At 44.5% G+C, this 13,311-nt stretch overlaps 1 protein-coding gene across 2 annotated transcripts in view; it reads right to left on the bottom strand.

The window, feature by feature from the left end:
* The window catches only part of Tmod2 (tropomodulin 2), a 53,406-nt gene extending 47,753 nt beyond the window's left edge, over window positions 1-5,653 (bottom strand). The window contains exon 1 of one of the 2 annotated variants that reach the window (XM_006243407.5): window positions 1,183-5,653. The gene's annotated coding sequence lies outside the window, so the exon portion shown is untranslated. Of the gene's footprint in view, window positions 1-642; window positions 926-1,182 lie in introns of those variants that run through there. The other variant, XM_008766331.4, reaches the window with a different exon arrangement.
* Window positions 5,654-13,311: the final 7,658 nt, after the last annotated feature.

Raw genomic sequence — 13,311 nt, forward strand, 5'->3', positions numbered from 1 at the left:
TGCCTTCTGCAAACAAAACCGCCACACCGTGGCCTGCCAATTCATGTTAACGCGAAAACCAAACCTTTGAGATATTTATTGAGCTTAGACTGAAGAAAACAGAGGGGATCGGGTGTGTTTAAAACAAAACAAAACAAAACTGGCTAACCCTTGGGGAAAAAAATCCTCCTTTTTTAACGGGAAACTGTTCGTTCTGTTCCCATCAAGCTTTTTGTAAAAGTGTTAAACACTCTGGCATTTCAGTACCTCGACACAAGCAAGCATCTAGGAAGAAAAGAGATTCAGAGACCGTTTTACCAAATATCCCATTTTACACGGAGACTGCAGCTCAGAGAAGCGAGGGGGGTCTGGCCCAGGAGCCTTCAGCTCCTAGATGGTGGTGCTGCTATGGAAACCATGCTTTTGTAATACGTTCTCTGATATTCTTTTTTCTCTTTTTCCAAGCGCATGGTGAACCAGATATTTAATAGGCGCCGGAGAAACGGTGATGTTCTTGTAATTTGCATTTTAGCCGCATCACCTTCCACCTTCTACTATTTTAAAGTAAAAATTCCCAGAGCCCTTTATTATCATGTTTTCCCTAAAAAAAATATTTTTGCAGGCTAACAGGCTAAAGCAAGGAAACCTCGGAAAGACACATACCAGCATGATTTTAACCGGGAAGAATAAGACAAGATTGTCTGGGACCTGTCCAGGGAGGCTTTCTGAAGGCTGATGCGTCCTTGTGACAGCTCCCGGGATCTCAGAAAAGATGCCGGCCCGACTCCTCCCTTCCCAGGCTCCTGCTCAAATGAGGCCGCGAGATGCTGGAGACCCTGGGAGCTTATCACAGACACGTTCACAGGAGAAAGAAAAATGGGAAACAAAGCCTAACGTGGAAAACACCAGTTCTGTAGCCCCGAGCGACCGGAGACCGCGCCCTCTCTGCATCTGCGCGTGGATTGCGGCGCTGAGGGGCTGCGGGGCTGCAGGGCACAGTGCAATCCGTAACCACACGCATCCCCGGCCGCTGAGCGCTGTCCCCAGCTACCCAGCGCACCCGCAGCTCGGGTGCAAGCCGATGCGGGCTGCACTTGGCCGCGCGCCACGCCATGGAGCATCTTCCCGCGGACACGCTAAGCGGCGGACCGGGGTGCTTCAGACAGGCTGCCCGGACAGTCCCTTTCTGCCCCGGATTCTCACCCTTGCTTGCGCCCATCCCGAAGCGGAAGGTCCTGGCCAGCAGCCTTAGAGCCCGGAGTACGCGGGTCCGACAATCAGGGGCGTTGCCGTAGCCCCGGTCTAGAGCTGAGATCAACAGGCGGCTCCCGGCCCGGCGCGGCGCGGGGCGCGGGGCGCGCGGCTGCAGCGGGGCAGCCTGGGAAGCGTAGTTCCGGCGACGCGCGGTGGCCACACTGGGACAGGACCCCTGCCCGGGCCGCTGAGTCTACTGATGACACGCTGGCCTCTCAGGGTCCTCCCGTAGAATCTAGAGCTTTGTGCGCCAGCGCGCTGCGAAGCAGGTGGAGCCTGGGCTTGGGGGAAGCTGGGTAGGCTCTGTGGACATGCTCAGGATCACTGACGCAGTGAATGCAGAGGCTTGGCTAGACTGTGGACAAGCGAGCATCTTTCTGGGCAGCCTCATGAAGGCCCACTTCTGACCAAACTCAGGAACAGACCAGGCCTGTCCTAGGATTTACTGGCTGGGTGTAGGTGTGGGAAGGACTAGATGGGTTAATTGCTTGAGAGGGGAGGGAAGCTAGCTGGGGTTTAGGGAGCTTGATATAAGTTTTGGTTTGGGAGTGTTGGGGAACTGACACCTACACGATGGCTTCACACTGGACATTGGATTCGAGACTCATTCCCTATAATATGTTTACAACTTAAAGATGCGACGCGGGAGTCAACTACCACAGGTCTGTCTGTACTAAAAGCACACACACTAAGGAGTTCTTCACTGTGGTTACAAACGACATTCTTTGGATGCAGTCTCTGATGGGAGAGTCCTACAAAAAGTGCTAGGCCAAAGAACTGCATCTCTGGCCTGGGTAGAAGTTAAAACTCCCTGAGTTTATTACTGTGGATCTATTAAGCAGTCCAACCTCTACCCCTACCAACGAATGTGTACTCAAGTGTCTGTTTCCCTCTGCCTGATTCTTTTTTTTAAAAAAAGATTTATTTATTTATTTTATATATGTGAGTACACTGTAGCTGTCTTCAGACACACCAGAAGAGGGCATCAGATCTTATTACAGATGGTTGTGAGCCACCATGTGGTTGCTGGGATTTGAACTCAGGACCTCTGGGAGAGCAGTCAGTGCTCTTAACCGCTGAGCCATCTCTCCAGCCCCCCTCTGTCTGATTCTTAGGAACCACAGAATATTATCTTGTTTCTGGGGCATGAAAGTTGAACGGGACAAATCCCTGATTGTGGAAGTACCTAGCACACGGGTTCCTTCCAGAATCTTATTTTTGAGGACGAGCAGGGTCTTACTATGTAGCCTAGGCCACTCTTTAAACTCACAGTCTCCCTGATTTTGTTTCCTGGGGCTTGGGATTACAGATACGTATAACCATACACACAACAGAAGCATTTTCTATCTCGATCAGGTCTCTCTCTCCCTTTGATTCCTTGCTGGGTATTTCGAGTATAACCTTTGAAGGGTACGTGACAGTTACAGCCTCAGTTTTGTTTTGTTATCCAAGTGCTCCGTGCCGTGTTTCCCTGTATGGGGGATCTGTGTTATGTTGGGATTAGTGCAGGCACGTGAACTAAAGGGATGGACGTCCCAGGGCTGACGGGATCCACAGTAGACAAAGGACGGATGAGAGTGAACTTGAATGACTGCTGTCTGGAGTGGTGTATGCAGCAGTCACATGGCTGAAATAAAAGCCACACTGCAGAAGAGACTCTAAAGTTGAAAATAATAACAGCAACTTTTCATGTGTGTGAAAATAGACCTTCCTATTCCTGTTTTTGTTTTATTTTTGTGACAGTCCCATGGGATGAACAGAGGATTTTTTTTTTTTAAATCAGTACAGAATCATTCAAGAGACGTAATAGGATTTACTCAGGCTTGTCCGGCTTCACCAGTCATCAAGAACGTTGTTCTCCGCTTCTGCTCCGGCCACCCCAGCATTTTCCTTTGTACATTTCAGAACTGGGATGGCTAGGGATGTGGATCAGTCATTAACAGAACTTGATGATGCTTCCAGAGGAAACAAGTGTGGTCCCAGCACCTACACGAGACAGACTGCAACAACTCTGGAGTATTCTATGCCTTTTTCTGTCTTCCTAGGGCACCCCCACACGACTAACACGAGCATTAAAATAAACAACAAAAAACAGGCCAGCAGGTGGCTGAGTCAGAGGATAAAAGCTGGCCTTTTACTGCTCTGGAAACTATGGTGGTGGACACAGGAATAGCATGGCGGTAGAGAGACACCAGAGTTTCACGGTCAGTTATAACCCCGGACCCCCTTGTCAGAATGAAAAGAACTGGAGGTGTGGCCAAACCAACTTAAATAATGTTCTCGAGTTTTCCTATGCTTTCATAGTGCCAAATGTCCTGAATAACAGATAGGATGTCTGACCTTTCTATGTCGTACATTTATTACAAGTCATAGCCTTTTTCTAAATAAAAATGGGGCTGTTTACAGATCAGATCAACAGTTTTACTAGAGAAAGGTGGTATAGGCATGAACTAAAGATAACGGGGCAACTTTGCTCAGACTGGAGGAGAGAGAGGCAAAGATACCTGGTAGCCAACTATCTTCTGTGGCTATGTCATGGTCCTCCATAAAGAAAGGGCTGCGTGTAAGACAATGAATGGATCATTACGCCAGAAGCAGTCTGTGGAATGAAGAAGACACAGAAATGATTTCTTACACTGCCATCATAGTTGTCAGTCTAAGCAGAGACAGAGAGCCTTGTGTGGGCTCTAGAAAGATATTGAAATTATAGAAAAGACAGCCAAGAAAAAAGAACATCTGGTCAACCTCTGTGTGTCCCACGAGGGCTAGAATTGGGTAGATGTCAATGGATATACAAATGTGTAAAGTAGGTTACTTATTTAACTTTCCTAATTTTTCTCCATTAATTATTTATCTATTCATTTTATGTCCTGATTGATGCCTCTCGGGGGTGGGGATTTAGCTCAGTGGTAGAGCTCTTGCCTAGCAAGCACAAGGCCGTGGGTTCGGTCCCCAGCTCCGGAAAAAAAAATTGGTAGAGTTCTGATTGATGCCTCTCCGTTACTCCTAGCATTCTTATTTTTAATATTAGTAATCAATAAGCTAGGTTTGGTGGCACACACCTATAATTCTAATGTTTGGGAGGTGGAAGGAGGAAGATCACAGGATCAAGTCTACCCTCAGATGCATAGTAAGTTTAGGGTCAACCTGGGCTGCAGAGACCCTGTCTCAGAACGACAAACAAGCATACAGGCAGACAGACAGACATTAATAAGAAGCTTGGCTTACAAGTACGCTTCTGTAATTCCTGCACTTAGTAGTGAATCAGGCATTGCTGAGAAATTAAGGCTGACCTGGGCTACAGAGTAAAGTACAGAATATCCTGGGTTACAGTGTGAAATGCTATTTCAAAAATCAAAATACCAGTTTGACGTGGTGGCCCATGCCTTTAATCCCAGTACTTAGGAGGCAGAGGTAGGATGATATCAGTGAGTTTAAGTCTAGTCTGTTTTACACAGAGAGTCCCAGGAACTCAGGGCTACATAGTGAGACCCTGTCTCAAACAAAGCAAAACAAAACAAAACAGCCAAACAAACCACAAAACAAACAGCAACAATGAAACAAACCATGCGTGTCTGACGGTATGCCTTTAGTTTGGGCACTTGGGAGGCAGAGGCAGGAGAGTCAGGTCTTAAGGGCCAGCCTTGTCTATTGCAAAGGCTGTGTTTAAAAATGTAAACAACAACAACAACCAATCAACCAACCAACAAACAAGCAAGGTAACGAAGTTCAAATTTATTGTTCATGTCTTTAAAAAAAAAAGAATACAGTCATACCAATGACTTAATATAACCTGTCAGAATTTCTTCTTTTGAGACAAGGTCTTATGTAACTCATACTGCCTTCCAACTTGGTTTCTAGCTAAAGGAAACCTTGAACTCCTGAACTTGCCTCCACCTTCCAAGTTTGGTGTGACAGGCCTGTACCACCCTGCAAGTTTTGACACCCCTGCCCTATGCATGTGCATGTGTGTGTCTTGCACGTGCACACATGCGAATGCTCATATATGTATGTGTATATGGAGCCCAGAGGTCAACCCTGGGTGCCATTCCTCAGGTGTGATCCATCTTGTTTTTTTTTTTTTTAGGCATATTCTCTCTTTTGGGATGGGGCATCTGATCAGTGAGCCCTGTTTCCGCTTTCCCATCCCTGGAGTTAAGGTACTTACCGCCACAGCTCTCCTTTTAATGGACACTAGCTTTTAATGGACACTAGGGGTCCAGCTCAGACCCTCATGCTCATGCGCCAAGCACTGTACTGACTGAGTTGATTCTCCAGCTCCCCGACTTGCTTTTAGGACTGTGAAGATATAGAATTAAACCAGAACTGCTAGATTGCAGATCGTCTGCTGTAGCCTCATGCCACAGAAGAAACGGACACCCTGGCAGAAAATGTCAGGGGGCAGAAAATAAAAATGCAATAGTTACAATGAAGTGCTTTAATTATTCATGACAGAGCGTGCAGCACAGCCCAGTGGAAGTGGGTAGCGGAGTGATTGCCTGTTTCACATCCATTCTATTCTCCTCCTCTTCCTCCTCCTCCTCCTCTTCTCTTCCTCCACCTCTTCCTTTTGAGACAGGGTTTCTTTGTATAGTTCTGGTTGTCCCGAAACTCACTCTATAGGCCAGGCTACCTTCAAATTTAGAGATCTGCTGCCTCTGCCTCCTGAGTGCTGGGATTAAAGGCATGCCCTTTCGTGTTCTTCTTTACAGTAGAATCCATCCATTAGGGAAGGGTGCCCTAATATCATCTTAGGACTGTGCTCCTAACCCTATTATGGCCAGGGGAACAGGACCCTTTCCTAGGCCATATGACATTATAGTCCAAGGAGTGGGCAGTGACACCTGAGGCAAAGTCTGCTGAAGAAACCTCTCTTTTACCCTTTAATTTATCCTTCAATAATTTCACGTGTTTATCCACCCATACTCTTCCTTCTCCTCTTTCAGGATACCTCCCAACATGTCTGCCGTCTCACTATTTTGGACCTACCGTCATTGAATTCAGTTAATGTTATCTGATGAAATATTGCCTGATCCTGTTGGCTTGATCTAAACAAGAGATAATAAGTGCAGTGACTTCACAAAAGGCAACGGCTTTCACTTCACAACGCCCCTCCCCACTCTCTGGCTCTTAACATGGCTTCTGTGTCTTCTCCCCTGTGAAGGAACTTCTTGCTCTCAAACAGAGATGCACGGAGAAACATGCCACTATTCAGGGTGGATGTTTCATGGAGTTAGTGACTTGAAATTGGAATAGCTGTCCTAAAACCATCAGAGGTTCCAGCTGAAGGGGAAAATCACACTGATGATGTCCAAGCTAAGAAATAGAATAAAGTCACAAAACCAACCAACCAGCCCTGGTGTCGTCCTACTTCTGGCTTTCTTGTTATATGAGATAATAGATATCCTTATTGTTGAGCCCATTTGAGATGAGGTTTTCTATTATGTTGGTGTTGAAAGCATCCAATGTGTTACTTAGGAGGTGAGTTGTGAAAGTTCTTTGGATAGATGGAAAGTCTCCGTCCTGGAGCTGATTAAAATAGTCAACCATGACAAGTCCCAGGCAAAGGGGCGCAAGGAGACATCATGTCACAATGGATGACAATATGGATTTTTAAAAAAGATTTACTTATTTATTTATTTATTTATTTAATGTATATATGTATACTGTTGCTGTCTTCAGACACACCAGAAGAGGGCACTGGATCTCATTACAGATGATTATAAGCCACCATGTGGTTGCTGGGAATTGAACTCAGGACCTCTGGAAGAGCAGAGGTCTTCATCACTGAGCCCTCTCTCCAGCCCTAATAATATGGATTTTAACATCAGACAGACCCCAGTTTGAGCCCAGGTATTTGCTGGTGAATTAACTGGAGTCAAAATTCCTTAACCTCTTCAAGCTTTGTGTTCCTTATCTCTAGATTAGAGAGAACCATGTGCATCATATAGGGCTTTTGGGAAGATCGGGAGAGATCACTAGTTTTAAGTGTGCTACAAAGGAAGCAGCAGTTAGTAAGGACTATGGGAGCAATGGCATGTTGCTGACAGATGGCCTAAATCATCTTTATAGCAGATTTGGCAGCAAGCAATTAGAAGAGAGTCACTATGTTATAGTGAACATGTTAAACAACACCGCTAGACTTCTACCAGCAAAATCCAGGATGTAGCAAGCTACATGCCTACCATTGTAGCCTTTCTTCAGTAAATTGGAATTAAAAACAAATGAGGAGAAGCATGTGAACCTGTGGAAATCCAATAGACAACCAAGTAGAACGTGTGGGTATTGGTTTGAACAAAACAGCTATTAAGCAGTTATAGCAGTATCTGACCATGTGGCATACATCTGTAATCCTTGTATTTGGGAGGTACAGACAGAAAGCCCAGGAGTTCAAGACAAGACTCAGAGTCCTATACACACACACACACACACACACACACACACACACACACACACTCTCACACATACACTCTCACACACACACTCACACATACACTCACACACACTCACACACACTCATACACACTCACACACACTCACACACCACACTCACACACACTCACACACACACACACACATGACAAACTCAGGATATTTTATTATATTGAGGTACTATTTAAACATTTGGGGTAGTAATAATGCTGTCATGATCATTTCTTTTTGAATTCTTATCTTTCAGAGTATAGACATATTTACCAAAGAAATAGGATTTTGCTTTTTTAAAATAATGCGCTCTCTTTCTCTCTCTCTTTCTCTCTCTCTCTCTCTCTGTGCACGTGTGTGTGTGCATGAGTGTGTGTGAGTATGTATGTGTGAGTGTGTGTGAGTGTGTGTATGTGTGTGAGTGTGTGTGTGAGTGTGTGTATGTGTGTGTGTGTGTGAGTGTGTGTGTGTGTGTGTGTGTAGGAACAGAGTAAAAGTATAGAAGCAATAGGATAGGTTGTAAGTTGATAATTGTTGGAGCCTCCATAACAGTGTTTTCTGGTTTAGGATGCTTTGTTTTTAATCAGGGTGTCAATCATGTCAGGCAAACCTCTTACTCACTATGTAGCTGAAGATGATCTTGAACTTCTAATCCTCCTGACTCTGCCTCTCAAGTGCTAGGATTGCAGATGTGAACTATCAGGGCCAGCTTTTTTTTTTTTTTTTTAAATTGGTCTGAAGGTTTTATTTATTTATTTTTCATGACTTTGAATGGTTTTGGTATTAGGCTAGTATTAAAGAATGATATGAGTTTTTTTTTATGTCTGTCCACTGAAAATGTTTGCGAAAGCATGATATTAATTTTTCTCTAAATTTTTGGTAGGATTTGCTGGTGAAGCTTTCTGTGTCTTGGTAGAGTCATTTTGTTTCTGAGAAATTATCTCACTATGCAGTCCATGCTAGCCTCAAATTTCTGATCCTGACTCAACATTCCAGAGTGCTGGCATAAATGTACTTGGATTTTTATCTATTTTGTTGCTGTTCTTTGTCCTTGCTTTGAGGCAGAGTGTCACTATATGGTGCACAATGGCTTCTGACTTGCAACCTTCAGCCTCAGTTCCTCCAAGGACTCAGGTCACAGGCATGCACGAACAGGCCTGCTGTTGGCTCTTCTGTATTCAAAGGCTTTGTTTTCTTTTAAACTTTGCATTGGCTCTTTGGGAGTTTCACATCACGTCCCCAATCTCACTCCCCTCCCCGTCCCTTCATATCTTCCTTCTGACTTTGCATCCTCTCCACCAAAAGAAAACAAACAAACAAAAACAACAAAAATAAATAAAATAAAACGAAGCCCAGAAAAATCTTGTCATGGAAACTGTAGTTTGTCACGGGGCTTCCCATAACATCTCCCTTTCTCTACAATCTGTACTTGCAAATGTTCATTGCAATGAATCATTGGGCAGGTTTGAGGCTTCTAGCTTCTGCTTCATGCGCTCTACCGGATCCTCCCCAGGACTCCTCTTGGTTACCCTGTTGTTGCCCTGCGTCACGGACATCCTGCAGCTTTGGATCTGCAGGACCTACCCTTTCACGTGCTCCAGGAGTTCACAGCTGAGGTAGATTTTGGGGTGGACGGACTCAAAGCCCTGGATCTGGGCCTGGGTGGTAACTGAGGTGGCCAGCTTTCTCACACCTGCGCCACCAGGGTGAGCTCTCCCTCACTGTCCCAGCTAGCTCACCCAATGTGAGCTTCATCTGGCAAGGGGCCAGGGGGTGCACTCACGCCACGAAAGCCAGCTCCACTCTGCTGCTCAGTCAAGGTTCAGGATCTACTCTCCTGAGTGCTGCAGCTGGTGAGGGGGGCAGGGCCAACTCTCCCGTTCTCATGACCCTGGGGCCAGCTCTTCTAACTGCCATAGGTGGAGAGGGGCGAGGGGGAAAGGATATCATCTCTCTACCTGTGACTGCAGATGAGTGGTGGGGCCAGCTTACCTGCACTGCCTTCCCCCACCGGGGCCAGCTCTTCTGTACTGTCCAGGGAGGTGCAGAGCCCTCTCTCCCAAGTGCTGTATCCAGAGCCAGCTCTCTAGAAGCTGCCGCCAGTGCGTGGCATCAGCTCTTCACAACGCTTGGACATTTACGTGGTCCCAGGTGGTAGCCCAGACCTTCCGGTATCCTTTTCTACTACCTCTGGTGGGTGGTGGGTTACAACAAAGGTTAAAGCATTTAAAAACCATCATTAAAAATAGGATTTGAAAAAAATTAAAGTTACAGTTTTATCTCTCAAACAACTACTTTTTTTGTTTCGTTTATTTCCCCAAGTACTTCTAATCTATTCTTTTGTTCTACTCTAACATTTGTTAGATTAATCATGGTTTCAGGGTGAATATATATCCATATATTAAAGGAAGAAATTATATCAGTTTTACATAATCTTTAATAAAGTCAAGGCAGCTACAATATTTGATTTCATCATGTGAAGCCAACATTACTCTAATCCCAAACCAAAGACATTGTAAGAAGAGAGAATCGCAGGTCAGTAGCTCCCACAGATACAAGTGCAGAAATCCTAAGAAAGTGTTAGTGGATTGGATTAAACCATATATGAAATGAATTATACACCACGATCAAGTGGTTCAACACCTGATCCTGATTACATCAACAGGGGAAAGGAGCAAAGAAGATGACCACACCAATATAAGCATTTGTAAAGGTTTCGACAAAATTTGATGTGTATTCATGATAAAAAGCTCTCAGCAAACTTGGAATTAAAGGAGGCTTCCTTGATTTAATAAGAGAGCCTTTAAAAGAAAGAAAGAAAACAACTTTACAGCTAACATAACACAGCCTCGAGAAACTATGTGTTTCCATGGCTCCATAAACAAGGCAAGGGCCCTTCTCCTCCCTCAATATTTCTAATTAACATCACAGTACTAACTGATGCAGCAAGATTAAAAATGAGGTGGGAGCGGGGGAGAAGAGCTGGACATCAGTGGAGAAGCTGGGGGTGGGGTGGAGTCAGAAGCATGAGGATTGCCTCAAGGTTCAGGCTGCAATTCTAAACAGGGGCTGCCCCAACTCTTACTGCAGCTGTGGATGGAAATGTCGTGGCCCCTCCGACTGTAAGTCAGTTAGTCTCTCTCTTTTTTTTTTTTTTTTGGTTCTTTTTTTCGGAGCTGGGGACCGAACCCAGGACCTTGCGCTTCCTAGGTAAGCGCTCTACCACTGAGCTAAATCCCCAGCCCCAGTCAGTTAGTCTCTTACACAGCCAAACAGCTGTGCATAAGATCCAGCAACTGGGCTCCTGTATGAGTTCAAGTTTGCACATTGACCTGTGCACAGACGTTCATACTGGTGTCTTTCAGTCAGTGAATAGATAAACAACAAAACATTACCAAATAGTAATGAAAAGAATGAGCTACAAGATTATAATTAGTGTGTGTATGAAGTGTGTGTGTGTAGTACACCAGTGCCACTGTGTACATGTGGAGGCCAGAGGACAACTTTATGGAGTCAGTTTTCCCCTTTCCCCTTTAATGGGCTCTGGGGAACAAACTCAAGTTGCCAGCTTTGTGTGGTAAATTACTTCACCCACTGAGCCACCTAACCAGCACCCCGTTTTTTGTTTAAATTAAATAAATTTATTTTAGAGACAAGGTCTAAGCCACAAATACATGTATATATATATATATATACATAAGTGCATAAAACATGTATATTTTATATGTGTATATATAAGTGCATACACACATATGTTTAGATATGTGAAATGAGTCTGAAGGTTATATACTATATGAATCTGACTATATAACATATAACATATTCCAGGAAAGAAAGTATTTTATTGGGATACTCTATCAACCTTTCAAGGTTCATATCAAACTGATCCTACACAAATCTTTTCCATGAACAGAAGTAGTAGGGAGAATCCTCAGTCCAGCTCACTCTACAAGATAGCCACACACAGAATCCCGTGTGTGTAGTGGTTGCACCGTGTTGAACAAGGCCATCTAAGGACTAACCTCATTCCAAATCGATGTTGATCTCCTTATTCCTAAGAGCCTCCAGATCATGTTAGACTAGCCTGTCCCGTTCCTCTAAACCCCATATTGGGATGTTAATTGCTATTGCACAGAATTTAGAGGCTAATTATAGAGTCCTGACATTTTTATGATGTCTTCCTCAGGAACACAGTATAGCTTGCATTTGTGTGTGTGTGTGTGTGTGTGTGTGTGTGTGTGTGTGTGTGTGTGTGAATATTTTGCTACCCACTCCCCCAGTTCATGTGGTGAAATCTTAACCTTCCTGGCCAAGGATAAAAGGAAGAAGAGCTTTTTATGGGCGACTAGATTGAAAAAGCGTAGTAATGAGTTGGTCCTTATAAGACAGACCCAAAGGTGCTCATTGTTGCTTTCCACCATTGCAAGAAGACCAGAAGGTGTGTGTGAACAAGGACACAGGCTCGCCATACGCTGCATATGCTCTCCCCAACGTCTTGGCATTCTCAAGTTCTACAACGGTGAAGGATGAGCTCTGGTTGTTTATAAAACTACCCCATGTGTGCTATTTTGTAAGCATGATCCCAGTGAACTAAGACAGACACTAACAAAAGCATCTTTAAGCCAACTCTTTTGAAAAAGTTTTATTTTACTATTGTTCTGTTTTATTGATACAGAATCTCCCATGTAGTTGATACGGACCTGGAGCTTGCTTTACAGTCCAATCTTGGCTTCACACTCACAGCAAAGCTCTTGCTTCTGCTTGTGTTAAGTGCTTGTGTTATGGGAGTGCACCACCGTGCTCAGCCCATGGACCCAAGCCTTGATGAACTCTTCCTGTTAGTTCCACTCCAGCTTTTATCAGCCTTGCTTGTAATTGTTTCAGAATTGCCTGTTGAATTATTTGGACTCTGGTCACCAGGACAGAATGTCTGACGTAATCAAGCTAAAAAAAGAAGTGGAAAGTTAGTTTCAGTTTCTAACCTCAGGGGTCTCAGTACAGCCAGTCAGCCCTATTGCCTTTGTTCTTAGAGCAGAGAGATGTGTCACACCTGGGAGTGTACGCTGAAAATCAGATCTTAATATTTTCTATTGTATTTAGCTACAGGTAATAATGTGTATTTTTTATTAAAGTAGTCATTGCTGGAACAGAAAAAAAAATGGGACAGAACCAGTTATGCCTCGTAGGAGGATGCATCTGGTGGAGAAGATTAAGGTAAACACACAAATGTTTCAAATAAAACACGGTTCAAAACTGAACATGATTCACCAACAACCCTGGAGGTTCCAAGGGGAAATAGTAACAACTGGGCAGGCTGGGGCTAGGTGCAATTTGAGGAGAAAGAGAAAAAATAATCCTATGGAGGATATATCCTTCGACTCTAGCATATGCACTGCTCAAGAACACTATTTGAAAAGGGACCTTAAAGATGGAGGAAATCTGGGTAGAGTGGATTGGGCATCTATTCCCAGTATTTGTAGTGCCTGTGGGATCACCTGAGCTCAGGAGCTCCAGACCGGCTTTGACAACATGAGTCCCAGGCAATGAACACCATCAAATTGGGTGTAATGAAACGCAGGTAATCCCAGTGCTCTGGAGGATTTTGAGTTCAAGGTCAGCCTTGGAATTAGAAGGAGACCGTGTGTCAGAAAAGAA

The sequence above is a fragment of the Rattus norvegicus genome, chromosome 8 (genome assembly GCF_036323735.1).
Source record: "Rattus norvegicus strain BN/NHsdMcwi chromosome 8, GRCr8, whole genome shotgun sequence".
Taxonomy (NCBI): domain Eukaryota; kingdom Metazoa; phylum Chordata; class Mammalia; order Rodentia; family Muridae; genus Rattus; species Rattus norvegicus.